General features: G+C 41.8%; 1 protein-coding gene across 7 annotated transcripts in view; it reads left to right on the top strand.

Moving 5' to 3' along the window:
• LRRC4C (leucine rich repeat containing 4C) overlaps window positions 1–12,874 on the top strand; it is a 1,161,603-nt gene that overhangs the window by 376,441 nt on the left and 772,288 nt on the right. The gene's annotated exons all lie outside the window — the stretch shown is intronic.

Raw genomic sequence — 12,874 nt, 5'->3', positions numbered from 1 at the left:
TTACCAAAGAAGAGACCTTCAAGGCATGGAAAGGTTAAACAATCGACTCTCCGACTTACAAATCTTTGCATTGGAAATGGATTGCAGTGCTCTTTCTTCCTCAATTTAGGGACTTAGGCTAGAGAATTTAGGTGGGCAAGTTCTTGTCAGCATATTTCTATTTGGGAAGTGAATCTTAGTACGATTGTGGAAAGCCAACAAACGAGACCCCTCCAGATTTCAAAAGCATCCACCTGTGTGAGCATATTGCACATGTGACTGTGTTCGGGAGGCTGGACATGCACATGATTGTGAGCAGGTGTGAATGTGGAGTGCAAATGTGCAAGCGTGCATGAGCGACATGCATATCCGGTGCCCGGGTGTGTGAGCCGTGCGGGTCTGTGTGTGGGTCTGTGAGTGTACGTGTGTGTCTCATCGTGAATTATAATTCAGTCCCCGACTGTGACTCCTCTTAGCTTGTAACAGTCACATAGCAGACATGATTTAGAGGATAATGCTTTGTGCGATCCACGGGGCTGCACATTTCGTTATGACACAAACCTGCGTGAAAACACAATTTTAAAATGTAAAGAATGGAGCAGCACAAGCCTATCGCCCTACCGTCTGAATGTCTGTATGTGGTTAAGTCCCATCTAGAACATTGACATATGTACACGTATGGACTGGAACGTGTTCATGCTTTCTGTCCTTCCTCGCTCATGAGCGTTGCTTTCTTGAATATTTTGAATTAGCATCTCTCGCAACATTAAAAACGAACTCCTTTGTTTATTGATCGCCCACCCCAACTTGACCTCAGTGATTGTAGCCATTCTTGCTAAGATTTCCTCCCATTAATATTTTTCAGTTCTGGAAAAAAAAAAAAAGATACTCCTCTCTGTGCAGAAAACTGGATATATGAAGGTGTTTCAAATGGGATGGTTCTCATTTCTCAAAACCTATTTGCTGTAATAGACCAGGAAAGCACATCCTTTTGTTGGTGACCTCTTAAATTCTCTTAAAAGATAAAACTGAGGTATATTAAAAATTTTAAGGGTTTATTTAAGCAAAAATCAATTTGAATGGAGTAACATTCAATCTAGCCGACAGGAAGGAGCACCGAAGGAGCTGTAGAAAATGAAAGACTTTTATAGCCAGAAAGGAGCAGGAATAAGGAAGCTACTCTCATTTTTTAAGTTTTTTTTTTTTTTTTTTATATTGGGTTGGATCTTGCAAGCTTACTTTCCCATAGAAGATGGTGGAGGTTTATCAGGCAGGTTACCTAACTAGTACTGAGCAGGCTACTCCTTTCTTTCTTTCTTTCTTTTTTTTTTTTTTTCTGTTAAAATTTTATTTATTTGACAGAGAAAGAGAGAGAGCACAAGCAGGTGGAGGGCAGGCAGAGGGAGAGGGAGAAGCAGGCTCCCCGCTGAGCAGGGAGTGCAACATGGGTCTCAATCCCAGGACCCTGGGGTCATGATGCTTAACCAAGTGAGACCCCTGGCACCCTGATCACGCTACTCCTGATGGACTGCTTTAAGATTCCATTTCTGGGAGAGCGAGAAGTATAATTGGTGACCCGCTGCTAAGCATAGCCGACTTCATCGGGGCCTGTTGTCTTGTTTTAACGACTCTAAAATTTATTTCAACAGCAATCCTTTTCAGTGCGATGAAAAATTTCCCCTAATTTTAGCAGATCTTCAATCCGAGTGGTATGAACATATCTGCACAGAACATAGACAGAGCTGGCCTGGGGTATATGCTGCTTACTGTAAAATATCAAGATGAAGAAACACCCCCCCCCCCAAAAAAAAAAAAAGCTTTTAAACAAAGGAAAGTCTCCAGCTTCTTAGGACATTTCTTAGGAAATTTCATCTGGCTTCAAGGGTCCTTAAATACCAAAGAAAGTTCTTGTGTATTTAATCAGAAGAAATACTTTGGATTGAGTTGAGTCAATATTAAACTCTTTGATTTTCTCAAATGTCACACTTTGTATAAATCACAAGTGTTTAGAAAGAGGATGGCAAGCAGTGTTTGGAATTTTAGTTGTAGGTCGGGAAGTTCTTCATCACAAGCCTTTTTCTTTACTTGGATTCCTTCTTCTTGGCGGACGTGTGGAGGCCAAGAGTCCATCAGAGACCAAGTAAACTGCTGCAGTGAAATGTGTGCTTCAGTTGAGGGGTAGTATTGGGAGAGAACCATGGGGTTTGAAGTGCAGCACTGACTTCAGTCCGGGTTCCTTTGAACCTCGGATTCGTTGGCATGTGTGCAGTCTGTTAAAACCAGTGTGTGCCCACACGTGTGTAGACACTTACGTATGTAATTTAAGAAATTTAGGTTCTGAAGCACCTGGGAAGTCTTAGTACTCTGCATATGGTGGCTATTCCCTAAATTTTTGCTTATTGAGTATCTGGTCCCATGGTTCTTGAGTTGTTTGTTTGTTTGTTTGTTTTGTTTGTTTGTTTGAGATATGCATTCTTTAGAGAACATGATAAAACTGTTCCTGAGAAAAAGCCATGTATAAACTCATAGAGAATTTTATATAAAATGGCCAGGGAATTAAGGATCCATGAAAGCCTGTCTGTGGATATGTGGACATTACTGACCCTCTTGATACGCCTTGTACTTGCTCCCAAACCAATCCATTTCCTTTTTTGCACAAGCAGAAACTGAGAAACTGACATCTAGAGGTCAAATGAATAAAGGAGGCCTGGGGCAAGTAATAGGAAATCGGGGGGTCTGCGGCGAGGTGAAGAGCACATAAGCCTCCTACAGTGGGGGCTAGGAGATCTTCACTCGAGCCTGTAGCTGGCAGGTAGGGGAGCAGACCCAGTGCCATCAGATTTCCCAGTGAGGCAAGAGAAGTCTGTAGGAAACATTTGCTTGAATGTAAAATTTCTTGATTTTTATTTATTTATTTTAAATATTTTATTTATTTGTTTATTTATTTATTTATGAGAGGCACAGAGAGAGACAGAGACACAGGCAGAGGGAGAAGTAGGCTCCCTGCGGGGAGCCCAATGCAGGACTCGATCCCAGGACAGGAGTCACACCCTGAGCTGAAGGCAGATGCTAAACCACTGAGCCACCCAGACATCCCAAATTTCTTAATTTTTAATAACAACTAATTCTAATTGCTAAAACAAAACAAATCAAAAACTAATCAAACAAAGCAACAAAAAACAAAACTATCCTGGGCGTCTGGGTGGCTCAGCCAGTGAAGCATCTTCCTCTAGTTCAGGTCATGATACCGGCATCCTGGGATCAAGTCCCTCCTGTGCAGGGAGCCTGCTTCTCCCTCTGCCTCTGCCCCTTCCCCACCTCATACTCTCTCTCTCTCCCTTTCTCTCCCTCTCTCTCTCTCTGACAAATAAGTCAATAAAATCTTTGAAACAAAAAAACTATCCTAACAGTTTGTTTCTAGACATAGGCCAACAGTTCTTTATCTCTCTTTCAGATCCTGCACTTCTTATATGCTCAGGTTGTTCCATTCATATTCTAAAAATTCATTAAGCTTAATTATATTCAAAACCCTGGGCTAAGCTCTGCAAAAAAGAATAAACATGAATATGAGAATATTTCCTATCCCTGAAGTTAATGCAAGGATCTTAATACATAACAGACAAAAAAGGGCATGCAGATGTGTATGTGAAGAAATCGTGTAGTAATACAGGAAAATGAAAAAAAAATCCACAATGTGCTGGGACTTCCAATGGTTTGCTGAATTTCTATCATGTTAACCCACTTGACCTGTCATGCAGCGTGGTTATACCTCCTGTAACGTCCACAATTTTGCTCTCTTTGTCTGGCCTGAAGCCTACTGTAGACCGTTATTAATTTGGTGGTAGAACTGGAGAGGGATGCAAGCCCACCTGCTCCTGTGGATGAAAAGCTCCATGGAAAGAGACTTGACAGGAAAAAAAGAGAAAAGAAAGAAAAAAGAAAAGAAAGAAAAGAAAAGAAAAAAAGAAAAAAGAAAAGAAAAGAAAAAGAAAGGAAAGGAAAAGAAAAAAAGAAAGAAAAGAAAAGAAAAAAGAAAAGCAAAGGGAAAAGAAAAGAAAAAGGAAAAAAAAAGAAAAGAAAAGAAAAGAAAAGAAAAGAAAAGAAAAGAAAAGAACTAGTCTTCAATGCTCCCTTTTTCCCCCTTTTTCCCCTTTAACTACCCCAGAGCTTGATGGTCCCCTAGCAGCTGCAGATGCTGAGATTCCCTTCCAGCCAGAATCTTCACAACAATAGTAGAGCACACACAGATCATTCTGCAAATGAAACATCCCATTCATTCATATTTTAAAACTGACAGTATATTTAAATCCAACTCTGCAACATCCGCCTACACATGATTATTAGAACAAGTATTTGTGAGTGGACTTTTTTTTTTTTTAATGTGGAATAGATCATATATTTAGGTGTGTGTATGTGCGTTTCCTTCCATGTTCCCAGTTTAAAGAAGTAAATGCACATTTCTTTCCTTGTTTTCTTGAGTTTATGAACTTGAATTTCTACGAGGCCCCCAGAGACCATCTCCAAATGTCCGTGTGACCAAAGGTGAGCTTAGGTGCTCTACATCATCTCTTCTCTGTCATTCTCCATCATTAGGAAAACAAAAAACAAAAAAAACAAGACCCACCTCTCACCTCGTGGAGCGCATGGTAGTGCCAGATTTAGGAGTAGGCAGCAGGAGAAATTGTGGCTGGAATTAGAAGGATTGGGGGAGGCAAAGACAAGAGAAACAAGACTGAGGAAATATCTCATCCAGGGATTTCAGAACCTGGTGGGAAATTAGCATTGGAGATGTAAATGAGGTTAGGGAAATTAAGAGGATTAACTGGCTTACAGGGATTTATATAAAAATAAAGAGAAGATCACTGAAAACCTTTGGGATCTGCTCCCTCTCAATAGAATTAAAACTGGTTTTGTTCTAGGTAGGGGTGTGTGTGCGTGTGTGTGTGCGTGTGTGCGTCGGCTCCTCCTGTTTTGCCACTACTTCTGATTCGAAAGCCTTGGACCAGTAACTACAAATTGTTCTCAGAGCCTGTGTTGGTTCTCTCTTCCTCCGTGCTCCCTCTGGCCTGAGGCTAGCACCCGGGGACACCGGTCTGTCCCATCCTCGTTGGCGCTACGTTGTAACTTGCATCGTTGTTAAGGGGCCACTGGCTGGAATCTAAGGAGAAGGTGTATCTAACAGCCTTCCCAGCCTTTTTAGATTTTTCTACGAATCTCAAATGCAGACACTGCATTAGAAATAATTATCATGACATGCAGGTCCTGCGACACGTGTCGCAGAGCTCTCTGTTCTTGAGTCATGGACAAAGGAGGCAGCTGAAGAGTAATCGAGCTTTGGATTGTATTGTCTAAGAAATTTTAAACCACACACCCCCCCACACACAAAACAAAACAAAACAAAACAAAACAAAACAAAACAAAACAAAACAAAACAAAACACTTTAAACCACCAGGTGGTGAGCCACAACCTGAACAACTGGTACACATTGTCAGTGCCACCCCAAAAAAGCCTCTGGTGAATGGGGATGAGATGGTGATAGCCTCTGCATGGGGGCCCCAAGGATGGCCAAGGTCTCCCCACTGTCGTTCAGTGCACAACCTGAGCCCTTCTGTGCTCTGAGCCCTGCATTGGTCACCAGCCTCCCCTGTGCCCCTGCTTCCTCTGTTCAGTGCTCTGACCTACCTGAGGCCACGTAATGAGACTGCCCTTCCATCTTTGGGCAGGAGGCTGGTTTCCTCCTCCCATGTCCTAGTTTCCCAGGCCAAGATCACTCTAAACTGACCTCCGACTTAACCCCAGGATTCTCCTACCCTCGTCCACCCTATGAGCAACCTAAGCAAGTGCAACAACGCGGCAAAGTCCTATTCACCTCTGTGGACTAGCTCTCGGTTGACTGGACAACCCCAAAGGATGCAGCTTTGATTGGGGACAGAGCCCAGCAAAATAATCGATCAAAAATAGATGCATCTGTTTTTAAAAAGCGTACTGGTAACATTTCATCATATCCAGCATCTATGTGTGTGTGTGTGTGTGTGTGTGTGTGTGTGTGTATATATAATTTTTTTTTTCTAGTCCAGAGGATGGGGCATAGACCTTCTTAGATACCACCATTACAGAAAATGAGGCTTACCTGTAGGTTGAGGATGGCTGAATGGTGATAATTTAGTGTTCTGCTTTGATGGAATTATCTTTGTAAATATTTAATTAAAATGAGTAAAGCAAATGCATTTACCATAACTAATTTCAATTATAACCCAGATGTGAAAACTTATTGCAATATGTTATTACATTATTTTTCTTTTTTCTTTTCTTTTCTTTTCTTTCTTTTCTTTTCTTTTCTTTTCTTTTCTTTTCTTTTCTTTTTTCTTCTTTTCTTTTCTCTTTTCTTTTTTCTTTTCTTTTTTCTTTTTTCTTTTCTTTCTTTTCTTTTCTTTCTTTTTTCTTTTTTCTTTTCTTTTCTTTCTTTCTTTCTTCTTTCTTTCTTTCTTTCTTTCTTTCTTTCTTTCTTTCTTTCTTTCTTTCTTTTTTTTTTGTTTTGTTTTGTTTTCAGTTACTAAAGGACAACTGACATGTAGAGTGTGTTGAATGAAAAGAACTAGGTTTTCTTCTTGGGCTAGACTTCTTCACCACTTTCATATGTGTGCCCTAGAGTGAGTGGCATTGGATCTGTCTGGCCTACTGATGAGCTGTTTTAGGAGGAAACGATGAACTGTGTCGAGGAGTCGACTAATAGCAGACAATACTGCAGATTTTGTGACACGGTTTTTATCGTTAGATAAAAATGTTAGAACAACTGACAGGAAAACCAAGTGCCGTGGAAGGTTTCAATCAAATCTTTCTCTTTGGGGGATTTACAAGGGGTTTTTGGTTTGGAGCAAGATTTTCAAGTCTGTTTTAGGGATCCTATAGGTGGGTGGGTGTTAATTGCACAACAGAGAAAGAAGTCTAAGAGCTCTCACTTCTCCCCAGAGTTTTGATCTGTATTACTTCAGCCTGAAGACCCAGCTCCCTAGGAGTCAAGCCTGAGCATTTCATCCCTCGTTAACCCAACAGGAGTTGTGGAATGAATTTCCTGCCAAAGGCTTGAGGGTTTTGAGTCTGGAGTTGGCTTTTCCCAAAACTCCCACTGTACGTCTCACCTGCCCAGGTTATCTTTCTCTTGTTTTTCGTCTCCATCTCCAGTTTCCTACTGGAATTAAAGATCTTCCTTGAATCCCAGCTCAGCTGGGGATCTGACAACCTGCTGACCCTGGAGCCAATTTGCCCTCAAGGAGATTTTCTGAAATCATGGATTCTCCTTTCACGCCGATGTACTTCACTAACCAAAGCGACAGTATGGCCCAGCGGCATCACCTATGCTCAGAGATGGTGCCTGGCGTGTTTCCAGTGGAGTGGCCTCCTTAGAGATGGCCTAACCACCCGACTGACGCTGTCACTGTCTGGAGCTTGGCTGCCAATCTTCCAAAATGAGGTGTGTCGTTAGAGCCACTTGGTATCTGAATCCCACTTTTGCCTGGTCTTCGCTTTCTTTCCCTCTTCCGACTGGACTTCATGTCCACCCAGCTTGTCCAAACGCTGAGCCCACCCAAGATATCAGGATGGACCTTTACTGGTTTATCTGGTGGCAAGCTATCTGGTGGGCATAGAGTCACATCCGGAGAGGGCCTCAGGCGTAGTGCTAGATGTAGGATTGGTTATCTGTAGAACCATGTCAAGTTATTTAAACCCTATGCTACTTTTTCTTGATTAATTGATTAATCATCATCATCATCATCATCATCCCTAGAAAGTTTGTTTTACTAATTTAAAAAGTGACATATATAAATAGTCTTTTGTAATCTGCATCACCTATTTCTTTTTTTATTTAGGAAGCATATAGTGGATGCCCACAATAGTATAGGTACTACTCTGATGCTGGCAGCGAAGGGAAGTGATATGATCACAGCCCAGAGAGTTTACCACCTGGAAGGGACACAGAATGGTGATGGTGTTGGTATCCGTGTATAGCAGTGGCTTCTGGGGTAACTGTGAGCCATTGCTTGATCTTTGGCCCCTTTGGGCACACGATACAAGTACCTGCAAATCTTTTTCAGTGATCTACCTCAGGTAGGGAGCCCTTCGGCTCTAAGGAGCCTTGTGAAAAGTGATAATATGATTTCTCTTAAAAGCTACTTGGGGGGATCCCTGTGTGGCTCAGCGGTTTAGCGCCTGCCTTTGGCCCAGGGCGCGATCCTGGAGTCCCGGGATCGAGTCCCACGTTGGGCTCCTGGGATGGAGCATGCTTCTCCCTCTTCCTGTCTCTCTCTCTCTCTCTCTATGTCTATCATAAATAAATGAATCTTAAAAAAAACTAAATAAAAGCTACTCGGTGTAAGCAGTGTCGTAGACCAAATTGTGCATTGGTCATTTACACCAACACATCTTCCGTTTCTTTTAGCAAGACGGAGGAAAGTGAGGGAAAGGAAGAAACAAAAGAAGGGCATAGGATTTTCAAAGACAGAAACATTTTAGGAATGCAGATGTATTTTTAAATGTTTTTGGCCTAATAGCTGGCCTTGCATATAACGGGAACTGTAGAGTGTATATCTCTTCTCTCTCCTTACCTTCCCCTGCACACCCCAGAAATGTGTAAACATGCCTGTGCATACGCACTCGCGCACACACATGCACACACACACACTTTTCCTTTCTCTTACATGCCAGTGTTAGCCTCATTCCAAGAGCTCTTATGCAAGCGGAATGTAAGCAAGAAATCTGTCTTGAGATCATACGTGATGATAGAAAATAAAGTCTCCTGTTTGGAAGGTTTCCCCAGGGGCTCGTGGGTTACCCTCACGGCCCATGTCTTTGTAGCCTTCGATGGGGAGAGAAAAGTGACGAGTGTCATGGGGCACGTTGTGTGACGTTTGTTGGGAGATTTGCACAGCATCGTTGGTTCCATGGGAAAGCATCCCCCTGAACTCTGTCCAGGCTTTTGATAGTGTAGGGAGGCCCGTCCCTAAGGCATCATAGAGGTTACAATACACAATTGGTCTGAACACATCCAATACAACATCGCCAAAGCCTCAAGGATTCCTTTTGAGGCTGTTGGCACTGATTGACCTTCCCATCTTCTCCCTAAGGTTCAATGATTTAACTGTTTTCTTGAGAGATAAATAGCTGCGTGCCTAGTGTAGCGTGGCGTGCACGTATAATTGCGTAAAAACTTACAGAGAGCGTGGCCCAACGTCTTCGGCACCTCCATGCTTTTTTCCCTGCTACGCTTTCCACAGTTGAAGTTGCTAGTATCAACAGCTATTTATTGTGAAATTTAATTATGCATGTTTTTTCCAGCCTTTATGATATACGGCAATTTCAAAAGACTTGCGAGCATTGAGTTGCAAAAAAAAAGACATACCAAGCTATAGTTCTTGATGTTGTTTCCTCTTTCCCCCTTCCAGGACCCCAGCTTTTCCCCTTAGCTTGATAAAAAATCTCTTACTTGTCCTCAAGAATCCTCGCTCCCAGGAACCAATTTTATCCCCTCCGTCCCACCAAGCGTGACTTGTATGGCTCTCCTCTGTGTTTCCAGAGCACCCCATCCACACCGACATTATTTATTCTTTTGCTTATTCACTCACATGTCCTTTCCTTAAACATATATCAAATGTTAACAATAACCTAAAAAAAGAAAAAAAAATGATCTAGAGTTTTCTACATTGAAATTGCCTATTTACAATAGTCTCTGGCCCTGCTTTATAATCATCTCAACGCAGAGATCGAATCTGATTTATCTTCTAATCCCTAGGTGCCAGACCGAGTCTAGAGGCAGTAGATGCTTAACAAATGTGTGTTGTACAGAGACACCGATAGAAGCTTGGGACAGTTTTCCCAAAGCTAATCGAATTACAGGGGTAAATGAGCCAATGTCCTGGGCGTTACTCTTAAATCATTTGATCATTTTGATTGGTAAATATATTCCGAATTGTTCTCTGTGCTTTCCTCGGTATAGGAGGCATGCTTACCGCAGAAGGCGAAAGCCAGGAACAGTGAGCAGCCTGAATGAGAATGCAAAAGTCGGGGGCTCAAACCTGCAGTCGTCGAGGCATCTACTCCTCAGAATGTATTTCATCTGACTGTTTGATAGGCCCACGTAGTGTTTTAAAGGACGTGAAAGTAGGCAGGTGTCATGCTTACAGAAGCGTACAAACAGCTCAGCACCAGCTGCCTCCCCTGGCTGCAGGTACGCGGCCTCCATTCTCTGCAGGTCTTGCGCTGGGGCCCTCTCTGGCTTACATAAGCGCGGCCCCCAATAAGACACGTCTACTCCATCAGGATGCAATGGCCTGGTTTGGGCAACACCGTAGGACCAAATGCAGGCTTTAGGGTAAACTTTGCAAATGATTTCCCAGCTAACGTCTCTTTAGGGTGAAAGATTCAGATCCCTGGTGGAAAACCTGCTAGCATGTCTTGCCAAGGCGTGTGCCCACCCCCGGATCCTGTGCCGTACTTGCCCCCCTGCTGTTCCCTTCCCAAGGGCTCAGTTGCCTGTGATCGCAGTTGCCCGCACCCAGCTTTGGTCTGGGAGCAAGGGGTCTCCTGTGCTTTCAGATTGTCAGTGTCGTGGCCTCGCAGTCTAGCCAGCGCCCCACGTCCTTCCCCTCACCTGGGCTCCCTGCGTGGGCACTTCATCATCTCACGTCATCAGAAGCTCGGTGCGGGTGGTGCAGTCAGAACCTTGGAGAGAGAAAGAGCACACTCGCATAACTTTCATTCCAGTACATTGTTATGATCGGCCAACTTTATTATTTGCTATTGTTAATCTTTTACTGAGCCTGATTTATGAAATAAATGTTATCGTAAGTGTGTACGTAGAGGACAGAGCACAGTCTCTGTCGGGTTCAGGACTATGTTCATCCATTGGGTCTTGGAATGGATCCTCTGTGGGGAGGAGAGACTACACTACGTGAATGGATATACTTATATATACATGATGCCGATTATCAAAACATGATACGTTATCCATTTATTGTATGGCCTTGTGTTGACTCTAAATCTTCTCTATATCAAGAGAGGATTTTTTGAATCTCATCAGTCAGTTCCTATGAAAACGATCATTTTTTTTCAGTTTAAACAATCAAGTAATATATAGGTACACACAGAAAAGGAAAGAGGCAGGGTGCTCGGTGACTCAGGTAAGGAGTCGACTCTTTTTATTTTAATATTTTATTTATTTATTCATGAGAGACACAGAGAGAGGGAGAGACACAGGCAGAGGGAGAAGCAGGCTCCATGTGAGGAACCCGATGCGGGACTCGATCCCAGGACCCCGGGGTCACACCCTGGGCCAAAGGCAGACGCTCAACCACTGAGCCACCCGGGCGTCCTTTTTTAAAGAAAATTATATTGATATACTGTTACCAGGTTGGTTATAAAACATTTAAATATTTATATTTCAATTACATGATTAGTTTTTTTAATGGTTCTCCCACTTTATTATTTTTTTTAATTAATTAATTAATTTATTTATTTATTTTTATTTATTTATTCTCCCACTTTAAGAAATGTCATTCCTAAGAGAGTTTGCATGTGGTTAAAAGTATGTGAATTGGTTTTGTCAACAATTAGCATTTCCTTCGTGCTAGGAAAGTTCTAGGCCTTCCTTTGTCACAGAAGTGATTAGGAATTCTCACTATTAACTTTTAATATGCTTTCTTGGATTTTAAACCAAGGCTTTAATTTCTTTTTTTTTTTTTTTCAAGGCTTTAATTTCTATACACTGTAAACAAAGACTACCACTCCAGTGGTATTTGGATGTGAAGTCAGCACCTAACAAAACTAAATAATTCAAAACTGTTTCAACTCACTGTCAAAAAAGTGATCGTGAATGAACAATAAAAAGCCCAAAGCCCAAATTATTAGAAGAGCAAATGCCAGAAGCCCACAGCCCTCAACATTATGCCGATTAAATTATTGATATTTTAATTAATTGTACTGAGTTTAACTAACTTAAATCTTATGCTATCTTTAGGAAAACCCTTAGAGTCTCCTTATGACTGTCTATTTAAATAAAATAGTTGTCTACCAAAGGGTGAGTTATAATAAATAAATAAGCTAATTCCTGTTCAGTATTCGGAGAATGATGGTGTGCACGGTCATTGTGAACTCATAAGAAAAAACTTAACATTGAAATTACTGTGGCGATTCAACGCTTCTTTCTAGCCGATCTTTGTTTGGTGACCTTATTAGCCGTCTGTGTGGTAGGACATGTGAGCGCATTATTTCATAACCTTCTGAGTGCTAAGTTTCGGATTGTTTTTTAATTAGCATTTTAATTGCTCATCAAAGTAATTGAAGACAGAGTCAGAAAATGGAGCATTTGCTAATCCCTTTGGTACCAGTCAACGCTAAGTTTTCTCAAGGTCAAGTGCCTTGTGGTAGTACTAATGGAAGCTTGCATTGCTCTGAGCTCCCTGACACACGATATGGCAATTCTGGAGCTGGCGTCTTTGAGAGCAAGGGATTTTTTTCTTCCTTTTTCCTTACTGAGATTTTAGCTTATTAAGAAAAGCTAACTTTGTCTTTTCTCTACAATGAAAAGACAAGAGACCAAGGGAATATTCCTCAGGGCCAAGGTTAGGTCAGATTAGGTATTTGCTACCTTAGCTGAGGTGTGATCTTGTTGGATCAACGCTGGGCTGTTTGTGAGAAGAGAGATTTGACATGATTTATTCAATTTTTTTTTTTTTAAGAAAATGTTTAGTACCTTCTATGTTGCAAACACGAGGCTGGTAACAAGCAAGATATAAATTCTAATTACCAAAAATAAAGAGCAGTAATTTGTGTTGTTGTATAGAACTGCACCCACCGCCACCGAGTGGAGGATAAACAAATGGAAGGCACACTTACAAATGA

This window comes from Canis aureus, chromosome 21 (genome assembly GCF_053574225.1).
Source record: "Canis aureus isolate CA01 chromosome 21, VMU_Caureus_v.1.0, whole genome shotgun sequence".
Taxonomy (NCBI): Eukaryota; Metazoa; Chordata; class Mammalia; order Carnivora; family Canidae; genus Canis; species Canis aureus.
Note: the sequence above shows the minus strand (reverse complement) of the source record. Positions and strands in the feature narration are given on the sequence as shown.